The 19,556-nt window shown below is 43.7% G+C and overlaps 1 protein-coding gene across 1 annotated transcript in view; it reads right to left on the bottom strand.

The window, feature by feature from the left end:
- LOC141502154 (protocadherin-11 X-linked-like) overlaps window positions 1-11,694 on the bottom strand; it is a 550,716-nt gene extending 539,022 nt beyond the window's left edge. The window contains exon 1 of the mRNA XM_074206744.1: window positions 11,622-11,694. The gene's annotated coding sequence lies outside the window, so the exon portion shown is untranslated. The remainder of the gene's footprint in view (window positions 1-11,621) is intronic.
- Between the last annotated feature and the right edge of the window lie 7,862 nt (window positions 11,695-19,556).

Genomic DNA, 19,556 nt, shown 5'->3' with positions numbered 1-19,556 from the left:
AAGATGTATCATTGTGGCCTTTAAACAAAAAATAAAATATTAATTTGACTGGAGGGTTAAACCAAATGTTGAAATTTAAATATTGAAACTGATTATGAAATTTGGAAAATAAACAAGTGGAAAGAACTGAAAACAGATTTTTATAAATAAAAAATGAAATTGAAAAATAAAAGGAATTAACATCTTGAAATTATTGGTAAAATACCTAATTGTCTTATATACTACTTTCCTAAGATTTGCATTGAATATAAATTTGTATAAATCCTTTTTATGGAATTTAACATATTATCTCATTAGCAATGCTGGTGATTAGAAATGTTTTACTGGTTCTTATTCTTGATAATTTGCTTTCCTTTTCTCACAACTGTCCAATCACTATATTTCAAGTAAAGACCTTTAAAGTCTCTATTTGATCAGCTGTCCACGAAAATCTACATTATACAAAAGAATGACAGCCCAGTTTTCCCTAAACGTCTTATTTTGTGCTCATTCATTTTATTTGATTAGGCAACAAAAATTATGAATGCTATTATCTCATGCTTAATCAAAAAAGACTTCCTCATGCTAATTAAAAGCATCTGGCAGTAGTATAAAATTGTGAGGATTTCTGATATTTGCTTAGCATCTACTTCGTATAACCTCTAAGAATAAAGATGTAATGCTAAACTGAGAGCTATGAATACACTTAGAAAAATTCTCTCAATTAAAAAGGAGCAGTCTGTGGTCCAGTTCATTCTTTAATTTCTCTCAGAACTGAAGACATTTTCATTCCATGCCACTACTGTCATACCTGGCCATCAAGTAACCAAGAAATCATGTCATTCCCCACATACAAACAAGTTTATAAAACACAGTAACGGAAGAGGGAAGCCATTAGAAGTCATTTCAAAGTCATCTGCTCAATCTCAGTCTTGTTTCCCATTTTTCCCTGCCCCCCCCCCCACACTGGCCCTAAGTAAAACAAATTGTTTCAAGATTCTATAGGGAAAAAAGGGAAACTACTTAAAATCACCTAGCATACACTAAGTGCTTAATAAATGTTTCCGCCAATCCAATCAGAAAGATTGCTTTTTGCTGCCTGTTTATCCTCACACTCAATGAAACATGTAAGGGATAAGTTGTCTACAATAACAATTAAAAATTCACTCTCAAAAAATCTAAAAATGAGTATTTTGTTTCTTAAAAAACTTACTCAAGAGACCTAAAATTAGAAGACTGAACTGTGTAATGTCCCCCAATAACAGTACCAGTTTACCTTATGATAAAACTAGATAAACAAAGAAACAACTTGTTACAAGTCTGCAAATAATAATTTAAAAAACCTTAACCTAGTTACTCTAGCTTCTGCATTGCTAAATTTTATATCATTCCCTTCAATGATATGTGCTCTTTAGCTGGGTACACAGAACTTTTGGTGGTAGCTGTTTTTTTTTTCCTTAAATGAATTAGAACTTATTTTCCCATTTTTAAAAAAAATACATTTTAAAAATTAAAATTGCTACCATTGAACTAAAGGGGAGAAAAATCTTCCAGAAAAAGATGTCAACCACATAAATACTTTTGATTTCCATAGATAAGAAATCCAACCAGTAGTGTTTCTCAGCAAGGCTAATTACAAACTACATAATGATGGTCTTTAGTGCTGATCATATCTATCTTCTAATTCAAGAAACATTTGAAGGAAAGGATGACAAGAGACCATATTGTTCTAGATAGCCTCCTTGCTCCTAGAACAATTAGGAAATATATAAATAGGTCTTGACTACTATTGTTCTCTGCTTCAAATGTTAACCTTTCTTCAACCAAATTGTGAACCCCTAAGGGCAATCTCCCTGTCAAACTTCAGATAGAACTTGATCAAGTGCTGTATAAACCTAAGTTATTATTATCTCCCAGAGTACCTAGTATAGCGTTAGGCACACATTACAGCCTTGATTGTTTTACCATGACCACTGACCTGATAACACTATATAAGGCAGAATTATGGTAATGAAAGTATGTGCTATATTAATGATCCTTGCTATAAGGAATCATGGAAGATTTGAGCTGAAAGTGAGTTTAGGAAATCCTCTAGGTCAATGATTCTCAAAGTATAGTCCAGAGACCCTAGTCCCCAAGACCCTTTCAGGGGGTCTGTGAAGTCAACATTATTTTCAAGATAAAACTAAAATATTTTGCTTGCTATCTATTCCTGGTAAATATATATATATATATATATATATATATATATATATATATATATATATGTGTGTGTGTGTGTGTGTGTGTGTGTGTATATATCCCAGATAAAATATCTTGAGGAGTCAATAATTTTTAAGAGTAAAATGCATCTTGAGATAAACAAGTTTCAGAATCAGTAATCTAGATCAATCTCCTCTTCTAGCTTATTTTCCACTGAAGGAAACTGAGGCCCAGCAATAGGCAGTGATTTTTCATAAGGATACTTCCTAGTTCTATTAGAATAAAGAATGTAATACCTTTCTAAAGCATTCTTTTGATCATATATGAACACAACGAGATCTCATCTAAAAGAAGACAACTGCTTGATTAGCATGGCTGATGTTATGACAATGATATAGTGATTCGTCAAATAAATAAAAAATAGCCAATTCCTAAAAGTAGATGAAGTAAAAATAGTTTCATAAGGTACTCATATTCACTAATTTCTGTTGCATCCTTTTTGAGACTTTGCATTTTCAGTAAAACAAAAAAGGTGGATGATAATTTTCAAGATTATAAATTGCACAACAGTTGACAATCTGCATTGATCAAAGGTGGTTCCCCTGAAATCTCAAATCTAGTCCCTTTCCCAAAAAATTCCCTATCATTTCTGTGAATGGAATTCTTAGATACAAAAGTGTTTTAATTTTTGTCATTGTATTCTCAGATCCTAGCACCATGCCCAGTATATTGAAGGTACTTAACAAATGTTTATTGGATGAATGATTAAGATAAGACAGTGAGCAGAACACTGGAGGGGGCAAAATGTGAGGCAAGAACTGGAATCTATATGCTAGGAAATAAACTAAGGTATACCACAGGCACTCAATAAATATTTGTTGATCTGATAAAGAACACATAGGAAATCTATTAGAGAGAATTACTATTTCTAAAGTAGCATGTTTGAAGAAAATAATTGCATAAAAATAATTAGAAAACAGTGGCAAAAAATTTTGATGGAGGACGAATTATATTCTAATGGTAAGCACTTGCCACGTTAAGAAACCTTAACTTTATTCCATGTCAACAAACCACGACTTCATCTAAATGGTACCTATGAATTGGATTTAGAAAAACCAGCAGATTGCAACAATCAATGCAAAACTCTTACATTTTCATCATGGAAATTTTTTTTTAATCTTAAGGAGAGGACATGCTACTAAATGAATGAATTTTTCTTCAAATTGGTATGTTATGGGTACATCAAAATATACTAAATTCTTATAATAATGACATTTTATATATTCAGGTAGAGAAAACTTTTCTCAGCAACTGGCTTTTTCAAAAATTAGCTTTTTCAAAACAGATTGCATATTCAAAGACAGATTACTTAAATGGGGAGTGAGGAAGGGATAAGTCATTATATTTGTGTCACATATGAAAAATGCAGGCATTGCCACTGTTTCAAAATTTATTTTCTACTAATCCTACTCTTATTCCCTGCATAGTACATTATAGCCAATTACAAGGGCAGTTTAAATCCCTAAACAGGAAAGCTTTTAAAAGTGCAAAAGCTGGAAAGAGCTTTTATGATTTCTTGCAAGTCATTTCTATATTGAGAAACTCTAACTGAGAAAGACAAGCTTTCTATCCCTAACCCCACCCCCAACCCGATAGTACACTTGCCTGATGAGAATGAAGCCTTTCTAATCAGATCACAATTGAGTTTTTGCTCTAAAATATCTATGTGACAAACCAAGGCTTTACCATTCCAGTAATGGTACACAAGATGACATCATTTTAGGTGAGCAGTCTTTTTGATTGTTCCCTTAAATATTAACACCACTTTCAAAGAATATTAGACTAGCAAGTTTAACTCTTTAAAAGCATTGAGTGGAAAGCCAATACCTCATCTAGCACTTTTCATTCCAGACCCTTTAGGATGAGTGAGATCTTTTTGTTAATAGAATTCTGCAGTTTAATGATCTATCACGTTAATCCAATTAAATTCACTTATAAATTTTATTATTCCCAAAGGTTTCTCTGGGAACTCTAAGAATCCTTTACTTAGGACTGGTATGATGTAATATTCAATTCTATACTATACTTATTTTTTGTATATAAATGTTTTGTTTTTCTGATTGAGAAGCACCTCAAGGGTAGAAACTGTTGACTATATTTGTATTCTCTATTTTAGTGTTTTGCACATAGTAGGTGTAGAATGAGGCTGGGTTGAATGAATAACATGATTTCTCCTATTGTAACCTTCTCTGACTGGAAAGCCAGACACATTGCACTGCTCCAGTTCAGGAGAATTAAGCAAATGATAACCTAGAGAATGTGGTTCATACTTTCCTTTCTTTAGCTTACATTTCCTTTAATATGATTTTGAATTATTAGTGTCCAAGTCTATTTTTCATTATATTCCATAGAGGACCATGGTATTCAAGTGTATAACATCTCCTATTAAGCTAACAAGTTAATAACAATAAAAAAATCTCACTTCCAGTGATATGGATGCCGAAATGGTCCTTATACTCCATTCATTGAAGAACCCTATCGATAGAAGCTGAACTTTGTTCACTTCCCCTTTTGTCACTTTTGAATTTTATTTTGGTTCAAGTGACAAGATGGCCTAATGGAAAGAGTGGTCAGTCTTTGTGTGTGTGTGTGTGTGTGTGTGTGTGTGTGTGTATACTTCTTTTTAAAAGAAACAAAAGATTATTGATTAATCTTAGTATTTAAAAATATAGATGAATTTCGGTTTCTGAGAAGGGTTTCATTCCTAAACATGAACCCCTCAGAAGTGAGGGGCATAATACAACTGCTGACATTCCTCTAACTTTAAAAGTGTGAGGACTGTCAATAGGCTTCTTGCTTAGGTCCATGAAGAATATAAATTCAGCACAAGACCAAAGGGTCAGATCTTTGATCTCCCTTTTTGCAGAGACTGTGATGGATAAAACCAATTCCACTGAGCTTATAGTACTATACTGCATATAAATTATCCTTGAACCATAGCAAGGTGTTCTTACACTCAAATTAAAAGAACAGCTGCGAGGATGAACAGTGCAGCCAGTAACCTGGGACAGCAGAAAGGATGTCATCATGGAAAAAGTTTTTAAATAATTATCCTTATTTTCCAGTTTAAAAATATTCTATAAGCTTTGCTTTCAGAGGTACTTGTATGTTAGTAAATAAATATACATGCATACTGATCTCTTTTTGCATTATGCCATTTTAATACTTAAATTAGTGTGAAAATATATATAAGGGATTAAACAAAGTTTGGCTCACCTCCAATAGGTATATTTGTGAATAAATGTAAAAGGAAAAATGTCTTATATAGCTAGACCATTCTTTCCTAAGAACTTTGACACTAATACTTCAAAATCATCGAGGACATTATTTGAAGATCAAATACTTAAAAAGAAGTCATTGTACTTAAGATTTTCTCTATCACAGTGAGAGCAGATATCGAACAGTCTTACCTTTCTCAAGCCAGCATTCCATTCTCTTACCTTTCTCTCATGCAAAATTTACAGTTTTGAAGTCATTGAAGTGTGCAACCATTATCCAGGTTTGTGTACACATTTCAAATGGAAAAACAAATGACTTTAGACCATAGGAAAAAAAATTTTGCATTCTGAGCAATCTTTACATTTAATCAGCACCTTTGCTCTACATATGTACAGAAGCTTTATTATGTGTTTTAAACCAAATGGAAGCTGTTCTCTGTATATCCTACTCTACGTGCCTCAGAATATGCTTACTAAATGATGTCACCGTGATCACTAAAAAAACTTCTGGGCTATCTCAAATTGTTCACTGTATAGGGATATGCAGAAAATTCATATTTGTTTCTAAATTAGACGGTACAGACACTAACTCTTACTTCGCGCCCCCACCAGAAAAAAAAATCTTCACCAATTTTTTTAGCTATTCCTCTAGGAGAGCGAAGACAAAATTCCTGTATGGATGGTCAACGTATTCCGGGGACTTTCTTTAAAGACCAGCTTGATTCTCTGAAAGAGAATTTCACTGCAATTGACTGGGGATTTGGTCCTCGGGAGCTTAAGCTGAATCTTGCTCCTTGATAGGGGGATCTGATGAGTAACAAATTGCTCTTCTGATTGTCTGGGTTCAGCCTGGTCCTTTATTCTTTCTCCAGCCCCCACTTCACCAAATATGTTGAGTGACATCAAACAAAATTTTTCTCCGAATTGTCTTCCCTCCACAACTCCCCCTCTTCCTAAGATGAAGTATGGAGACATAGATTTATGCAATTTCTCTAGAGATCTCTCTAAGTTCCTAGAGAAGGCTGACAGCCTCCCCGCCACCCCTGCTCCTTTTCTGAAGACACACAGAGAAGCTGTGCGTGCTTATGTACAGAGAAGAGCACCATTCCCTGCTCTCTTCATCCCTTCCCCTCCTTTTCCCTGCCATCAGCAGTCTGGATGCTTTCTACCCTGAATTTCTATTTTGCAAAAAAAAAAAACCCATAAAGGTTCTAAGGCAGAGGCATGTGCTCAGCGCCCTGTCCGGGCCAGGGGTCCCTTGCTGCTGAAGCTTTTGGACAGCGCTCAGCATCCAGGCAGGCGCGGGGGGGGGGGGGGGGGGGGGGGGACTGACTGGCTGCTGGCCCCCTCCCAGCCTTGGCAAACGGCTTTCCCATCTCCAGCAGAGGCACCTCGACTTCTGGCTACACTGAGTGCTCTCCATGGTCCTTATCTCCTCTCACCTAACTCAAAGCTAGCGGCCAGCAGTCTGTGGAGACCTCTCCCAGGGGAGAACTTCCATGACGAAAAAAGAGTTCTCTCCCCCCAAAAGCCCTACTCCTGGGATGAGAACCCCTAGAGAACTGAGGCGTGGGGGGGCGCTCCCGTCTCCAGGGTTGGGGACAGTGCCGCAGAGCTTGCGGTATTGCCTCCTCCTCCAGCGAAGCCCTAGGGACTCCCACTGTGTCTTGGGGAATCCGCAGGCGCTGGCCGCCTTCCCCTCGCTAGCCTCTCCTCTGAAGGGGACAGGAGGGGACAGAGATGGACTTCCCATACTCTGCTCAAGCTCGTGAGCCCTCTCTCCTTACCTTCGGCTCCTGCTCTGCCCGAGATGTCAATCTAGATGGTCTGGCTGCTCAGGACAGCGTCAGGGCGTCTTCGCCGAAACCAGGCAGCCCAGGAGCAAAGGATAAGAAGCAAATCCTAAATACCTCAGGGAGCTGATTCTGCCAGGCAGAATGGAGGACAGGAGAAAGAGACCATCAAAGAGCCAGTCAGCCAGAGCTGGGGGTGGGGGTGGGGGGAGAGGGGGCAGACCAAGGAACTTTTTGGTCCAGGTTGGGATGGTTTGTAGTTAGAAAAAGGCAAACGTCATCCCTGCTTTAGAGTCCCAGGGTTGCTCCTACCCTCCGAAACTGGCTCACTGCCTAACTGGAGGGGTGACAGCCACCCACTGACATGGAGGGGAGGGAGGGGTATTTCTTTATTATCTTAAAAGCAACTTACTCTCCCAATCAACTCTCTTTGGAGGGAAAGCAAAGGAGCAAATGAACTGAGGAAAGTGAGGGGCAGAGGAACAGGGAAAGGGAATGACAATGGGGGGGGCGGAGGGAGGGGGAAACTAGGTTTGGTCCCCGAATAAGGAATCTGCCACCATCTGGGGTACGCTGCAGGAACCTGCCAAGGGCTGGAGGAGAGGGCAACGGAGTTAAGAAGAGGGAAAGGAGGGTGGGAAAGGAGGGAAGGGGAGGCAGAGAAGAGAGCAGGGTGGAGGAGTGGGAAGCTCCAGGAACCCTCAGCGGGATACCACAGCCTCCCAGGCTCCCGACTGCCAGAAGCCGCTGACATCATTGCAAAAAGGGAGGGGCATAAAATGGAAATACAAAGGGAGAAATGACTTTTTCCCCCTCTTAAAGGTGCCTGCTCTGTTCTTGTCTGTCTCTCTCTCCGTCTCTCTGTCTCTGCCTGTCTCTATTTCTCTGTGTCTGACTCTCTATGTCTCTGTCTTTCTACTTCTGTATCCTTCTCTCTGCCTTTGTCTCTCTGTCTCTGTCTCTCTATGTCTGTATCCCTCTCTGCCTTTGTCTCTGTTATCTCTGACTACCTTTGTCTCAGTCTCAGTGTCTCTTTGTCTCTGTCTCTGATTCTCCTTATCTGTCTGTCTTCCCACGCCCCCCCCTCGGTCTCTGATCTCCGTCCCTCTCTATATCTGATTTCTGTCCTTGTCTCTCTGTCTCTTTGTCTCTATCTCTCTGTTTCTCATCTCTGTCCTTATCTTTCTGTCTCTCTCTGTTTCTGTCTCTATATCTGATCTCTGTCCCTCTATTTCTGTGTCTCTCTGTGTATGTCTCTCATTCTGTTTCTGTCTCTCTCTCGTTTTTGTCTTTCTCCCTCCATTGTCTTTCTGTCTGTCTCTATCTCTGTCTCTGTCTCTCTGTCTCTCTCTTTCTCTCTCTCTGTTTCTGTCTCTCTCTCTCTCTCTCGTGTGTGTGTGTGTGTGTCTCGAATGCAACACCAGAGCCACAGAAGCCTTGGAGGGACAGATTTGGGGTGCTTTCCCCCTCCCCAGTTTAACTGGGCTGTCTCCTTTCACCAGGACAGAAATTTATATATAGCTTCTAATAAGAAGTGCATTTTTTTCCTCTCTGCCCCAAGAAGGGGAGGAGAAGAAATAAAACTCTGTTTCGTTAAAACGGCTCAGTTTTCCTTTTGAGAAAGAATTTGAGTTTCCTAGAATTTAACTCTTCCCTCCTCCCCCCAAACACACACACACACTCACTCACCTTCCTCCAGGGCTCTCTGCAGTGATTATGAGTGCTTTGTTTTAAACAATTAGATTTATAGTCAAATCTTACTTAGTTGTTACCAGGTCTGGAAGATGCTCCCCAGAACCTGTCTTCTTTGGCTTACATTGAAGAGTTCGAATTCATTGAACCGTGGGAATTGGGAATGGGACTATGTTGGAAACTGGCTTCTGAATTGCTCCCTGAACACTCCATAGGCTGGATCTAGCCAGTGCAGAGAATTCAGTTTTTTCTTTCCTCTTCCCTTTTCTGAAGTCACTTCTCTGCCCTCATCTTATACCATGTTCTTTCATGGGGGGGGGGGGGAACCCAGTGGTTTTTGCAACTCAATCTTTTACCTTAACATGCATTCCTGATCTCTAATCTCCTCCCCCACTCACCTTTGACCCAAGGCTTTTCTATCTCCCTGTCTTTTATCCATGTGTTACAGAAACCTAAAGTTAAATCCTAAATTTTATGCAAGAATTCTTCAACTATGATTTGGGAAAAAAAAAGAGAGATTTTGATAACTGTCCTTCCATACCGTTGGTTTCCTTTGTAATCACATTAGGATATATTTATGTATTTAAACGCGTTTTTTGCCCTGAAGAGAGGTCTACAGGTTTAACCAGACTGGCAGAGATCCAGGACACAAAGAGGCTCGGCTCCAAAGCAAAGATTTTGAAAATGCACTGCACCCCCCACACCCCAGCAACTCCTACTCTCCTTTGCTATTCTGCCATCCACTAACTGAAAATTCAGGTAACAACCATTAGCACTCGGCTTTTTCTAAGCTCTCCCCAGGCAAAGGGGGTGATTTCCTCATGCATTACTGAATGAGGAAATGCAACCCAATGCATCCCTGATTTTGTATTGATACATTTGATCCTTTGAAGTGAAGGGGAGGACTTCATGTCAGATTCACGGACAGCCTTTTAGATCCTTAGAAAATTTCCCCCTCCATTCCACACACCATGTAAACTGCACTTTGAATAATGAAGGCAAAGATTGGGTTCCGTTTTTTTTTGCCTAGCAGGCCATAGTCTCTTAGCCCTTCGTGAACTTGGCGTCCACTAACGCACACTTGGTTTTTCTCCTGCCTAGGTTACACCTTCCGCAGTCCCTCTTTCTGTGTGTGTGACTGAATTGCTCACCCCCAAGTGCAAGGCTGTTCATGTCCCTATAGTGCGTTTCTTCTGTATGAGGACACTCATATAAAGTCCCTTCAGCCTCAGTGAGGATCATGACATCAGGAGGGAGATGTCTTGCCTTACAAGGGAAATGGACCTCCGGATGGCAGGGGTGTCCCAGTGTGTAGGTGACAGCCAAGAGCCTCGGGTTCCTGCCCCACCCCCAGCCCAGCTGCACTCTTGATGCCCTCCCCACACACCTGCTTTATTTTCTGGCCCATTTCATCCTTTCCAATTGCTTCACAACCCTAGTCATCCTATGGCTTATCAAGGTAACCTCCAAAATGTGGTGCTTTTAAAGGAATCCAGTGGTGCCGGTGGGGCCTGCCCAGGGCGGCCTTAAGTGGAACTCTCACTTACCTCATTCTGGACACATTTATTAATGCAGGATAAGACCGCATTACATTGTATCTTTAACTCCCTCGGGGCTTGCAGTAGCCCCCCCTCCCCTGGGCTCCCCTTGCCCCTCCCTCCCGCCCCTCCCCCGCCCCTAACCCCGCCCCTAACCCCGCCCCTTGCACTAACTCCGCCCAGCCTCAGTCTCCACCCCAACCCCCTCCTCCTAGTCTCCGCCCACTAACGCCCCTCCCATCCTCTTAGTCCCCTCCCCACCCCTTGCCAGTCTCCGCCCACCCCCCCTCCCCCTCTGCCAGCCCCTCCCAGCTCCCTAATACCCACTCACCGTGCCCTCCCCACCTTGTCATCCTGGGCTCCCCCCCCCCCCACCTGAGCTGCGAATTTTGCCAGTTCTCCCTGGTCCCTGCCTTTGCAGTTGGGTTGGGGAAGTTGAGGAGCCCCGGAGCCGCGCTCTGGACCTGGGCTCCGCAGCCCGCCCGGGATGCTGAGCGCGGGATGCCGGGCCAAGCCCCGGCTCTGCGGGGCACTTGGGCTCTCAAGTCCCGTTCATTTCCTGGGGAAAGGGGCCGTGGAGACGCCTCCCGCCTGGGGGGTGGGGGGACGGGAGGGGGCGAAATTCGGAGAGACCAAGGGGGGCGCCCTCCCTGCCATTGGCAGAGAGGGCCAGGCGAGGGGGGCTCGGGGAGGGGGCTGTCGTCTGCTCTCCGGGCGCTCGCGGCCCAGAGTCGGGGCGCCGCCTCCCGACGGGGCGGGGGGGGCCCGGGCTCCTCCGAAATCCCAGCCTAAAGGGCTTCGAGGCTCGCAGGAGCGCGCTCAAGTGAGAGGGAGACAGGAGCCCCACGTGCGCTCGCTGCCCGACAGTTAAGGTGGGACTTTGCCCAAAGTAGCCGGGCAGCTGGGGGGGGGCAGGGTTTGGGGCAGCTGGGGGGGGCAGGCGCCCCCTCGCCCGGAGAGCGCACTTTTTCTCCCCCCCCCAGGAGGGGGAGGCCAGAGTCGGAGGAGGGGGCGTCCAGGAGCGTGTGCGGGGCGGGAGGGAGGGGGTCCTTGGGCGCCGAGCTGGGCGCGGGGCTTGGTGCGGGGCGGGAGCACGGCGGCCCCGGGGGCGCGGGCTCTTTCTTGGCACAGATACTCACCGGCTGAGCGAGGTCCTCATGCGGCCCGTCGGTGGCCGCGGGTCCCAGCCGGATGGCTCAGGCGACGGAGCGCGGGAGCCGGAGCGGTGGCCCCGGAGCCCTCAAGCGGCGGCGGCGGCGGCGGCGGCGGGGGAGGGGGGGCCCTCGGCGGGGCCGGCTGACCGCGGGGGCGCCCGCAGCTGTGGCTGTGCCGCCGCTGCGGCGGCAGAGCCGCCGCAGCGGCGGCCCGGGAGGAGCCGCTGGTCCCGCTCGGCCTCTGGGAGGGGGCGGCGGCCGGGGCTCCCCTGTGCGGGGCTGGGGGCGGCCGGGCGGCCGGCCGGCGGCTGCGGGCGCTGCTGAGCCCCTCTGCTCCGGCCGGGCTCTTGGCGGGGACTTGGGCCGCTGCTCTCCTCCGGCTGCCGGCTCGCTTGACAGTTTCGCAGACTGCGAGGAGCCGGGCTGCTGCAGCCCCTTTTCAATACTAAGGGGGAGGGACCAAGCGGGGGGGGGGGGAGGAGACGGGGGCTCCGGAGAGGGAGGGGGAGAAGCCGTGCCCAGCCGCCTGCCGGGGATGGTGCAGTGCCAAGGGCTGGGCCCCCTCCCCACTCTCAGAGAGGCGCGCAAGCCCGCCCCCCCTCCCGCACACCCCCGCACCCCTCTCCCCCCCCCAAAGGGGCGGCCGCTGCTTGCTGACGCGGGAAACGGGGGAGAGGGGTGGGGGCCAGCAGGAGGGAAATCTCTAAGTTCCCAATGGCTGGGGAACGGAGGCAGGAGCCGAGCCGCCCCCGGCTCCTTCCCGGCTGGCCGCGCTGATCTCTGTGATTCCGCCGCGGCCGCCCCCCACCTGAGACCCCCCACCCCCACCCCCTTGAAGTTAAACTCAATCATGTTTTCCTGGGGAAGTTTCCCAGCCCGCTCTTTCTCAGCAGCAAATAGAGTCCCCGCAAACAAGCCCCCCGCCCCGCTCTCCCAAAGAGGGGCTCCAAGCACTTGAGGAGCTGCGGGGGGGTGGGGGGGTGGGCGCGAGGGGCCCAAGGGGGCAGAGCCGCTTGGGCGGCAGGGCGCTAGCAAGGCGGGAGAAGGCTGGGCGCCGGACGGCCAAAACCCCGGGTGAGGGAAGTGACCAGGGCCGAGACGTGCCGGAGGGGCTCCGTGGCGTCCCGCCGCATCGCCCCGAACCGCGGCGCGTCTGTTGGAACCGTGGCCGGGAGCCGTAGCTGTGGCCGCTTGGGGATCACTCCAGAGGTAGGAGGGTGGGGAGGGAGGGAGCCCCCCAGCCCGGACCCCGGGCCTTCTTGCCGCCCAAGGGCTAGGGAGCACTCCTTTGGGGACCCCACGCCACGCAGCCCGTCCTCTCTCCCTCCCGATCACTCCAAGGTGCCAGCCGCTAAAGCTTGCGCCCTAGTGCGGGGCCACTCCAGTCCTCGACCAAAGAATTTCGGGGCTGACCGCGGCTCCCGCTCCCCTCAGCCGCTCCCTCTGGCCCGGAACCTGTGATCTGCGCCCGGGGTGCGGTCCCCATCCCCGACTTAGAGGCAGAGGACCAGGCTCCACGATTCCCCTAAGATCCCTCTTGTCTGAGCCCCGGGGTGCTATCCCAATTCAATTAACCTTTGGGGACTCAATGGAAATAAAATTCGGGGGCCCCTCCTCAGAAGGAAGCAGCCTAGTTCTGAAATGGGAAGCTGGAAAACTTAGACGTTAGCAGAGAAGGTGGCACGGCAGCCCTTCCCGGGCGGAACGAGCGCAACAGATGGCTGTTTGGGGGAAACTTTGCTGGAAGGGCAACAATTCCTCCAGGTCTCAAGGAGCCAGGTAAATTGGAGTTTGGGGAGCGGTAGCTCGCCAAGCCTGCACAATGCCCCGGGAGAGCTAAGGCAGCCAGGCAACACTGCCTCCGGAAGGGGCCGAGGGGACTGCTCCTTTCTCCTTTTTCCACCTTAGTCAGACCATTTTGCCAGGACTCTGAAAGGCTGTTTCCCGAAGCTCCAAAGAATTCGGCCCCTAGCCTTTATTCACATTTCCTTTTTTTCCCCTTCGAGCGGGAATGAATTCCGAGCAAACTATTCCTGTCTTAAAAACTGCATTAGCGACAGGAACATTTGCTGCCATTGATTGGAAAGACAGGACATAGATGATGAAACTTCACCTTTAGTTCCCTATGGGCCAACTGGATCGTCTATGTGAAAAAACCCAGATTCGAATCCCAGAATAGGAGTCCAACATTATTACTGGCTCTTCGTCGACTGCAGCCAAACAACCAGGGCAATGGGGCTAATTACCAAAAGGTGTTAAGGTTAGATGGCGAAGCTAGGACCAGAGATTCTGCCCATTTTAATTGTTCTGCCAGAATCGCTCTGATCTTTCTCTTCTGCCCATCTGTGCAGCTGATAATTCTCCTATCTCAGCCACAGTTCTTTTTCTCCAAGTCGACCCAAATGCACCTGGCTTTGTCATTTATCCCATTTTCCCTTGAAGAAAAATTCAGCGTAATTTATCCTCCTTCCTTTACCTTTCTTGGTCATTGCCTTTACCCCTCAACCACCATCACAACCCCATCCTCACCTTCAGATTCATGTATTAGCAGCACAAAAAGAACTGCATAAAGTTACTATTATGTTCCCCCCCCCCAAGTTTATTTAGGCCCCCTTTCTGCCCCAACGTCCTGCCTCCACTCGGAATAGATCCCCCAGGTTCTATGGATTCTTTTGGAGAAGTTAGTGTCAGGGTTCAGAGATCAGGGTGCATTTTCTCCCTTCTCTGTTTTTTTTTTTTTTTTTTTTTTTTGTCAGAAGCTGAGAATTGGAAAACAAGCTGCAATACTTTGTTGGTCTGTTGGAGGAGCTCTAAATATTCCCGCCATGCTTTCTTGCATTTTCTTGAACATAGCTCCTGGTCCTTCTCCCCCCCCCCCCTTTCCTTTTTCTCACAACCCCCTATCCACAGCAACTGGCCATGTCAACCCCTGCTGCCCTCCCTTAGGCAAACCTGACCTTGAGGATGTTAGGGTCTTAGCCTATTAATAAAAGTGTGTTATTAGTCTTCCCTATTCTGTCTACTGGCACCAAAAGTCCAAAATGTGGAATTCTTTTTTTTGGGGGGGGGTGAAAGGGATGTCATGACTGTTTATCATGAAAGGAGAAAAACAGAAAAGAATTGTGTATTTGTGTTTGAGAGTATAAATGATATATGCATTATTTTTCAAGATGTCTTGGGTAGTCTTTTCCTCCTCTATTTCCTTTGCACAAGCTTTGACTTGAACTGTCCAGATGTTATATAGTAGGGTGAAAGATTCTGAGGTTTTGATTGCTTAAAAAAGCAGATATTTTGTTTCTTATAATGTTGGAAATTCATCTTTTCAGCCAAGAGCAAGTATTATAGATTCAAAGCTTAGAAGAACCAGGTAACTGTCATTAATAGTAATATTAGCTCGGACTTTAGGTTTGTAGTACACAGATATAATGTGAGAGGAAAGAGATGAAAAAGGAAAACTGTAATGTAATCTGTTCTAAGTCTTTCCTGATTTCCTCATTCCCAGATCTTACTGAGTTCTTTCTACAATTATAAGACGTAATTCAGCAATGAGTAGACTTAGTTATATGTGTGATTTGTAGAATCAGATTGTGCATGAAACTGAAAAGAAAAAGGGAAAGGGATTTTTTTTCCTTTAGGTAACTCACAGCCCTGTCGTTTAGATAACAAACCATTTAATGGATCATTATTTTTGTCCCTTTTTCCCTAACTAGTACATGACAGTTTTAGCATTTCTCATGTTTCACATGTTCAGTAAATTTATATTGATTAGACAGGTACTAGATAATCAACAGGTGATTTTTAAAAAAATGCACATTTATTTTTTTTACTATTGCCTCAACTCAGTTGAATGATTTCATGAACAAATGAATCCATTCTTATCACAGAATGAAATCTGCAAAAAATAGTCTCAATCTCTATTTATCTACTATTTATCAAGATAGTTTTCTGCAATACAGTTAAATGGGAATATGGACCGAAGCTGATTCCATTGGTATAGGGAATTTCTGGGGACTTTTATTCTGAGCTCAAGAGATGGCATCTTTGCAACAGCTAATAATCTTCAAAGCTGCCTAGAACCCTGAGAGGCGAAGTGCCTTTGCTAAATTAAATCCCAGCTAGTTTATGACACAGGACAGTCTTGAACCCCTGTCTTTCTAAGTTTGAGGCTGGTCATTAACCCACTACTGTGCCTTCTTAATATTATACTTATTTTATATTTCATAAAAAAGATAAGGGTAGAGATTTATTTTATTTTAATATGAAAATAAGATGCCTTGGTTTTAAAATATATTGCCTTCTCATGAATAGCTTTCAGATCAAGTTAAACCACAGAAAATGTGCCACATTATTGTGGTTCTTTTTTCCCCTGATGGGCTAGATATTCAAGTTAACTGAAGAAATAGCAGAGCTCCATTTTCCAGGGGATAATAATCATATAAACAAAATTGCCAGTGGGAGGTAAATGTATAGATTCCTTTTTATAGTATATTTCACAATTATAGATAGTGATAGAAATGGTCATAAGTGCTTGTCATAAAATTCTCTATCATGTAATTTTTAAAGTAGGAAATTACATCAATAGAAGATGGATGACAGATAAATAAATAGACAGATACTGAGTGCCTACTATGTGTCTTCTTTCAGAATGAAGGACAAACATTATGTGTCAGCTTCTGTGGATAATACAAAATATTTATAAAACATTCAACCTGATGACAGCCTCCATCTACCTTGGGGATTTGCCTCTCACATCCCGATAGATGAAGTTTAGTTTTCCAGACTGCCTCCAACACATTGGTCAGCAGAGAGCTGACTTCGAGTTTTCTGTTACACTTTCTCCAGGGACAAGAAATTGTATTTTCCACTGCACCTCTGTCCTCACTACAAACGGAGGGTGCTTTTCTTCTTTAAGCAGTTGGAACACAGAGGCAGATCACAAATTCGATTGAGTGAGTGGCTGCAGTTGTTTGTCCTTAGTAAGGGGATTTCTCCACTGGGTGGCAGATTGGACTTATTAACCTCTAAGGTTGTTTTCTGGGCTACATTATTCGCCCAAGCCCAGAATTTGCATTTGTTCTGACTTCTGCTTTTCTGGTTTCCGAGCTATAGGTTGCCTTAACCTGTTGTATTGTTTCAGAGCAGAAGGCACTAGCTCAGGTCAGAGGTTTGATGTGATCTTGGTCAACTCACTTAACCTCTCTATGTCCCACTTTTCTGATATGTAAAATAATACTTACCTTGCTTACTTCACAAGGTTATTGTGAGGATCGAATGCTAGGGAAGGTGAACAGGCTTTGTCAACGTTCTTGTTGTCTTTCTCATCTCATTATTCTCATCTTTCCATGGGGTTCACATGGAAACAGCCCAGCCACAAGTCAATTTCCCACTCTTATACTTTTATATTTATCATTATATGAACAATTGAACTGGTGGACAAAATAACTGCTCTTTATAGCTGAATAAAAACCATAGGATCTATGCTCCTCGTCTAAGTATGTTCGTTGAGATCATCCTCAGTCTAACCCCAGTAGTAGGGAGTATGCCTAGGCTGGTCATCATCTCAGTCTGTTCCTTTATGATCTGGATCTCCTTGAATAGGTTTTTGATGTTTGAAAAGCTTTTCATTTCACAAGGCTTAGAAAATATATGTATATATGTTAAGAAAGTTGTGGGCAACAATTTCTCTTGTGATAATGCTCCATGCCCCCAAGGGTTTACTGATTGAGGTCTTCAGGATCCTTGCAGGTCTCCATTTGTAATGTGATGATTTGTCTCGTCAGTCCGTGAAAGTGAGCCTCTGCTTTACAGTCTTGATGGGGCTCATATCTTGCTAAGTATTTGATAGGCACTAAATTTAAATAACCCACAGTGATAGATTGCAGTTTGCATAACTTCCTTGCAGAATCTATATTGAAGACTAACTCTGGGATCACTAAGGAAAACCATTCTGTAATTTCTGGTGACAATAATCTGATCCTGAATTTCCATCATAAGCTCCTTCACTGTCACAAACAAATCTGCTTCAGCCAGTCGTTTATCCAATGCTCCCTTTTCAACATATTGCTGACTTCACTTCATCTATGTTCCATTCTTGTATCTAAGTCATTTCAGAGACTCCATCCAGAGGTAAACCACTCCTGGTTATGTTTTTACAAATCCAATGCCATATATACCTTTTTTAGTAGCTTGGATGAAGTGGTTTCTGCTTATTTCAAATCTATTTTCTTATGTTTGGTTTTTTTTCTACTTACCATGCTTATCATTATCATTTTTTTTTTGTTTCAGGACTCCTGATTACTTCCTGGTTGTCTAGACCCCAGATCTTCAGCATATTCCTGGTTCCTCTGGTCCTAGGTTACCAGCTTTCTCCTGTTTTCCTCCACTGTTGTCCAAAGCATTAGCCCTGATATTTAGAATTGACTCTATTAAAGAAACAAATTGAAAATAAATTACTTAAGGTCTTGCAAATGATAAAATCTTTAAGTCTTCTGTTTATATCAGGAAATGCACTTAATCAGCACTTCTTTGGGGACTGGGGAGACAGGGACATATAAATAAAGTGTGAATAGTTGATTGACTGTACTTTTGTTGACAACCTGCAATCCATACCAATCTTCTCATCTCTATAAGTCAGCAACTCCATTAAAACATTAGAAAACAAAACACAGACAACTGGGGTAAGTTGCAATTTTCTTGCTAACGTCTTTTTAGAGATGGAAACTTGATAAGGACTGAGGGACTTTCCAGTCTAGAGATTTTGATTAAACTAAAGAGTCACTGTTGTTTTAACTTTGGACCTTTGAGGTATTTTGTCAAATATACAAAGAACTATAGTGACAACTGTGTGGCTCAGGGGATAGAGCACTGGGCTTGGAGTCAGGAGAACCTGAGTTCAAATTTGACCTAAGACACTTATTAGCTGTTGGACCCTGGACAAGTCACTTAATCACAATTGCTTTAAAAAACAACTTTAGTTATCTGAAATATGCAGGCATGTTTCAAATGCTTTTTATATTTTTATAATATTTAATTAACTATGCCTTTTAAAAATGCTAGTTGCTTTCTTCTGTGCAATTTTTTTTTATGATTTGCAACCAAACATTTTGGTATAGGAATGCACTCAAGGTGGTCTGATGAAAAGTGAAGCGAAGCTTCAGGTTGCAATCCAAGCATCAGCACTTACTAGTGGTATGATCTTAGATGAGTTACTTAGCCTCTCTGAACCTCAGTCTTCCTACCTCTATAATGAGGAGACTTGAATGAATTACCTCAAAGAAGAGTTATGAGGGTCAGCTGTGTAAAACACTGTTCAAATCAGATTTAAGCTGTTAATTGTTGTTTTTGTTATAAATCATCTTCATCATCTTCACCCCCAACTTTGGGATAGACCTCCTTTTTGCACAAGCTCACTCTTAACCATCTTGAACATGAAAACAGCATGAGAGACTTTGTCAAATGCTCTGTGAAAATAACAGGTCAACTATGTCTATGGAATTTTCAATATCTTCTAAACTGGAAACCTTCCTTTTAGGAAATCTTAGGAGTTAGAAAAAAGGCAGTCCATTTTTTTTTTCTGTTTCTGAATCAGGAACAACTAAATCTCTATGCTGGCAGGATAGATTGTTGCCTCTTTGGTATGAATTGAAATACCCCCATACCACATACCACAATCAGTTCTCACCATATACCACAATAGATACCAATTGGATATACAAATCCAACCATAAGAGATCATTGCATGAAAAAAATAGAGAAGGAAAGACAATATCTTAAGGCAGCTAAAACTAGAGAGAGGAATTCTTAGCTAAACAAGGAATAGACATAATCATAAAAGACAAAATGCAAACTTTGATTAGAAAAACTGAAAAGCCTTTGCTGAAGCAAAATCAATGCAGTTAGAATTAGAAAGGGAAAAGTTAC

Source organism: Macrotis lagotis, chromosome X (assembly GCF_037893015.1).
Source record: "Macrotis lagotis isolate mMagLag1 chromosome X, bilby.v1.9.chrom.fasta, whole genome shotgun sequence".
NCBI lineage: Eukaryota > Metazoa > Chordata > Mammalia > Peramelemorphia > Peramelidae > Macrotis > Macrotis lagotis.
This window is presented reverse-complemented; position numbering and strand designations above follow the sequence as displayed.